Source organism: Cervus canadensis, chromosome 16, assembly GCF_019320065.1.
Source record: "Cervus canadensis isolate Bull #8, Minnesota chromosome 16, ASM1932006v1, whole genome shotgun sequence".
Lineage (NCBI taxonomy): Eukaryota > Metazoa > Chordata > Mammalia > Artiodactyla > Cervidae > Cervus > Cervus canadensis.
In genome coordinates, this window is record NC_057401.1 from 24,627,162 (window position 1) to 24,633,161 (window position 6,000).

Here is a 6,000-nt window from a genome sequence, read left to right on the forward strand (position 1 = left end):
TTGTACAGTCAGTGCTATGGAATTCAGAGTTCTGCAACTGCAGCTACCACCACCAGCCTCTCCAGTCATTTCAGCAGATATGTAGGGTTGAATTAACATCCGGAAATCCTCTACTACAGTGAAACTCAACATTTCTGCTTACATGTTTAGTTACAGCTCATGTTTATTCTTTTTATGTTCTGAAACTATTATACATGGCTGGCCATTGAATTACTTTCAATTAGTATTCCCTTGTTGAGTTTTGCAAGGAAGTGTGCTCAGTCTTTTGACCATTATGGTATTAGGTGGCATTTTGGAGAGAGTGCTGTGCTTCTTTTTATAGCAGTGTTTTCAAAGGCAAAATTTTAACTCAGATTCTCTTTGCCTGCCTCTCTGATTTCACTGACTTTAGTTAAAGGTGATTCTTTTTAAAAAATAATTTCTCTATTAGGTTTAGCCATAAATGCAATTCTTTTCTAGATTTTAGTTGGAGTAACTCTCTATTACTTCTCTCAGTTTCTTAGACATGATTAAGCGGAGCACATTTATAGCTGTTTATGTGGACTTGGAGGGAGTTCACAATTGCTGTTAAGGAGGAGTTACTACTTTGCCTAGAATAGATATGGAACATGTGTACTACGTTTGAGATTTCTGTGGGCCAGAACATGGAGCCCCCAGATAGGTGGCAGAGTCAATAGCTGTTACCTTCCTAAGTATAGTTTGTGTATTTCTTTCTCTTTCTGCCTAATTCATCCTTTCAGCACCAGGTTGATAAAAGATTATATAGGGACATCTTTGTTGATATCAGTGGGTAGAGTTGTGGGCAGGCGACAAACAAAATCCAAAGACTCTTTTTTGTTTGTATTAATTTTTAGGTGATCTTGATGATAACATACCCATTTCTATACCATTGGAACCTATGCTGTTGTTCCAGTCAGTTTGCTGGTAACAGCAGTGCAAAAGCCATGGACAAATTACACTTTTGTGCCTTTTCCTGACTCCAGTTGATTGGTTTAAAAATTGGAGAGTTTCTGCCATCTCAATGAAAGACGCTCAGGAAAAAGGAAAAGTATTATAATAATGACCCATTATGGTCACATTGTTCTTCTCTGGCTACTGAAGAGCACATTATAACAATGGAGGTATTAATTCCTGCTTATCATACCATGAAACAAAGATACAATAATGACCAGAGTTCTAAATGGCAAATTTCACTCTGGTAAGTAAATTATCCTGCAAGCATTAACCCTTGAAAAAGCACAGAAGGGAAAAAAGGCAAGCACAGGAAAATTTTCAAAATATGCCTAAATTCATGTAGATGATCTGTTGGATTCTGTCGTCCTCTGTTTGCTCTGTAATAGACTGAGACCTTCATTTGGGTGTCAGTTGGAATCGCCAAGTAGTAATTCCCCTGCAGTATGGATCCAGGTGACAAGAATGACCAATATTTTTTAAGTGGTGATGTTATAAGTCAGATCCCACCGCAAAAATATACTCTAATAACGTATTAGTAGCAAAATAAATCCAAGAACCATTCGGTTCTATTCTAAACTTGTTTTCTTAGAATTAGTTGGGTCTTTGTGTTGTGAAAGGATCGATATATTTTAGAAAATGCCTAACTTGCTATTGAATAATTCACTTGCTGAATGATAAATTTCAGAAAAGTCTGGGATTGCCATCCATATAGCCTTCACTCAAATGACAAGAAATAAAACAGAATAACCATCATGCTACATGCCCAAACATATAAGTTTTTCACGCAAGTTCTTAGCAGTCACCATGCAAAATAAAAAAGCAAAGACCATAGACCACTTTTTGCATAGTTCTTGACCAAGCATTGAAAAGTATGATATGAAATGCTTATTAGACACCTTACAGACACATTTTAACATTCTTATTGATATTAACTTGATCTTGGTTCAATAAACTTGTGCCACAAAAGAAATATGACTTCTGCGGAATATTTAAGCTCAGTAATTGGGTTGCAGAAATACTAAACAGAGACCTAAAGTCACTTGGAAATGTTTACTTTTATTTAAAAACAGAATTCTCAAGTGCCTCTCTGCTTTCTGGTTTCATCCATGACAAGAATGAAAATACTGAAATGTGGCAGGATTTCTAACAGAATGAAAGCCAAGAAACACTGAAAACATAGTCTTGAGATTTCCGGTTTAATTTCCAGGACAAAGAGATTCATTGTCAGTTTATATCATCTCTGCTACAGAGATACCTGGATCAACAAAAGCTCTTGACCTCTCTGGGGTCACCCTGTGCCCCGTTTTGGCTCTGATTTTGCACTGCTCTTCCCACTAGTGTTCTGGGATGAGTCCAGCCTCTCTTTACCACAGTGGCTCCTAAGCATTCCCAGAGGAAGAACTGGAAAATATTTGGGATTTTTCTTCTATACTTTCACATTAGTTTATTCTCAGAGCACTTATCATTTGTGTTTTGAGCGACAAGTTGGGTAAAGAAATATGGAAGAAGTGTTTAACTACTTTTTTCCCTAAAGAGCAATATCATATTTTTGTTAGTATAGTGTTTTGTTTTACTTTGACACATGGCTTCTGTACAAATTTCAGTATTTCTCTTTGAATTTAAGTACCCAATTCAAGGGAATAAAAACAAACACCAAAGCATGACTTTCTCATATTATGAATTTAGTTACTTTTCATGTCTTTTAATGATATTATTCAACTCATTATCTTATACCTATTATATGTAACACAAAAGAATCTATCAACTTTGCAAATGTATTACAAAATTCACTAGTACTCTGGGTTTCACTTAGCACTGTTTTTCAAAAATGCCCTTTCCTTTTCTTGTAACTTTACTTCATCCTTATGCTTGAATGTGGGAATATGTTAAGAAAGGCAAGCTTTTGTTAACAGCCAGTACTTTCATATCACCTTAGCATATACAATTACATGAAATAAGACAAAGAAGGAACTACATAGGGAAACAGTTTATTAAATTTGGTTAAGGGATGGCACTTGGTTCTCTCCCTGTTTGTTTGGAATGCATTGAACAGATGTAATTATTTATTGATTTATTGCTAAAAGTTGTTTCTGGCTATGTTCTGGCATTATCACTGTGTCTTATGATACTTGGCTGTATTTTTCATACTCATTTATTTTTTAACATTCCCATAACCACCACCCTATGTCAACTTTTAGCACCTTACACTGTAAAAATCAGCTATAGTCTCCCTCCTAGATGAAAATTGCAAGCTTAGGTGACTGGCCACAAGAATGGAAGGCTTAAGCTGGGAACAAGTTGACAAGCTGTGAACGATTTGAGAGAGAATGGGCTCAACAGATAAAACCCCTCTTGGGATCAAGTTACTGTCCATTGGACTTCAGTTGAACCACCACTGCTGAGTGGCTGTATACCCACTGTATTTTACTACCTGCACCACTGCCTCCCACCAGATTCTTCGAGTGACTCAGCAACTAAACCAAAAGCTCCTGATTTTTTTACTCCCAGTTTGGCAGGTAGGAATGATTGTTCTTTCATGTTCTACCTTGGCCTCTATCCCTGGTTTTCATTCTTCATTTGTATTTTCCAGTCTCCTTTTGCTCTGCGTCGGTTTTAAACAACCAGAACTTTATAACATGGGACTTGAGTTTTCTTTGACAATCAACACTGAAAATTATGGAAGAATGATTCAACTTGATACCTAGGTATTAGCCACCAAGGGAATTGCTCTAGTAATCTGTCGTCTCTGTACAATGCTTATACTCTTTTCAGAGATACTCACTGATTATATTTTTATAAATGCAAATTGGCCTCTCAATTGTATTAAAGAATGCTTTTTTATCTGGTGAATTATCAGAATGGATGAATGGGTTTCTAGATAGATTAGAAGAATCTGCCAGGTTATATGACATCTTTTGGAGAAGGAAATGGCAACCCACTCCAGTATTCTTGCCTGGGAAAATCCCATGGACTGAGGAGCCTGGTGGGCTACAGTCCGTGGGGTTGCAAAGAGTCAGACACGACTGAGCGACTAAGCACACGACATCTTTTGGTGCACTAGCTTTTTATGTCCTGGCAAATCCATCCTAAAGAGACAAAGTCATCTCATAAAGTATCAGTATTCTATTACCACTCATCCCATGGCTTCGCCTCCCTTATTTTTGCGTTTTCCGATTGATCACTGAAGGACACATGTTGTACCGTAAGTGACATCTTGCTGTTTGGCTCTTTGTCCAGCTCTTCTTTTCTGTGCTGAGTGTTCTGCTCTGCTCTTAGTTTCATACTGATCTTTGCTTTTTCCTTCTGGTATCTTTTGATACCAGGCAAGCCATTTGCTTCAGTCCTTTAGGCACAAATTGCCAAAGTCATTTTGCTTTTGACTTTTCCCTACTCCAGCTTGACCCTAGATCCTTGACTTACCTCTGAGTTTTGACCCATATGCTCTTCTTGGACATATCAGCTAGTTATACTTTTCCCAACTCTGTCTCCCTTTGTGGTTGAAGCTCATTCCTCTGGCTCTTTTCCATTTCAGTAATATGGGGTAGATTTCCTCTTGCCTTTCCCCCAGCTCTTGAGATGCTAACACTTGATAAGTCTTACTTTTCTGGCCCAGAGGATATTGATTCTCCAGTAAGGGCCTTTCCAACATGAGATGCTGATAACTCTTCACTTACCCCTCCAGATTCTCCAACAGTACTGGAGATGAGCAGACAGGAGATAAGGAAAGATGGAGTTTTATTTTCTCTGCTTCTTCTTGCCTAATTTGGGCAGTGGTCATCTTCCTTTACCTGTAAGGGTTTCTCAGGTGGTTTAGTGGTAAAGAATCCACCTGCCAATGCAGAAGATGCAGGGGACACGGGTTCAATTCCTGGGTCAGGAAGATCCCCTGGAGTAGATAACCTACTGTAGTATTCTTGCCTGGAAAATTCCATGGACAGAGGAGCCTAGCAGGCTAGTCTGTGGGGTCTCAAAGAGTTGGGCACTACTGAGCGTGCACACACGTCTTCCTTTACCTGTAGTCATAGCTATTTTAATTAGTTGGCATTGCTCTTATGGCTCTGGTTCTCACTGGGTAACACAATTATTTTTTTGTCTCATTTAGAATAGAAGGGGTAAAAGCTTATATAGTAGCTAGTCCTTGCATGTTTCACCATCTTTCACTGGTAACTTAATGTGACCCACACTTTTGTAAATTGTTGCATTATTGTACTCTTTTCAGTTCTGTCATTTGATTGTACCATCTGTCTCTTGTGGGATCCCTGACTGATACATGGGTGCTGAGAAGGCACGTGTCTTGATGGTAATCCGTCTTTGTGAATGTGATTGTTCTTTGAGGGAGAGCTATGTGAAGGTCGTAATATGTGTCTCAGAGTTAATGTGTGCATAAATCATAGGCAGAGGGAAAACAGGAACTGTGAGGAGAGGATTGTTTGAGGAATATATTTAGGATTTTCTCTCTGAGGGGATGAAATATTAAGATGGGTACACTTGGATAGCCTTCTGTGTTTCTGTTACGTTAGTAATTTATGGAATAGGTGCAGTGACAAGCAATAGAATAGCCATAGGGAAGGACAGAACAAAAGCTAAGTATAGGTGTATGAATCAACCGGTCCACCCAGAGAGGACTTGGACTGCTTTCCTCCTTTGGCGGTGATGAATGTCTACCATACTGGAGTTGACTCATGAATTAAGTGTAAAACTGTGTAACTTTGGGGATTAGCTTTTTCCTCTACTGAGGCAGGAAAAACAGCAGTGGGCAAAGGTCCATCAACACCCCAGCTGGGGAGTGGGTAGGAGCATGTTAGCTGAATCGCACGTAGAATCGCAATGATTCTGTAGTAACAGAATCATTCCTGAAGGTGCTATAGACTTCATTGGCTCTGTGCTTTATAAGCTAAGCAGGAAGTAGTACTCATGGGCATGCATCTAGTGAAGAGTAATGACAAAACTGCTGGGACTTTCTTCAAGAACTGTGACGCTATAGGAACAACAGAAAAAAAAAATGGGACTAGTAAGAAGTTAAATCATCCTTGTGTGTCCTTTCTA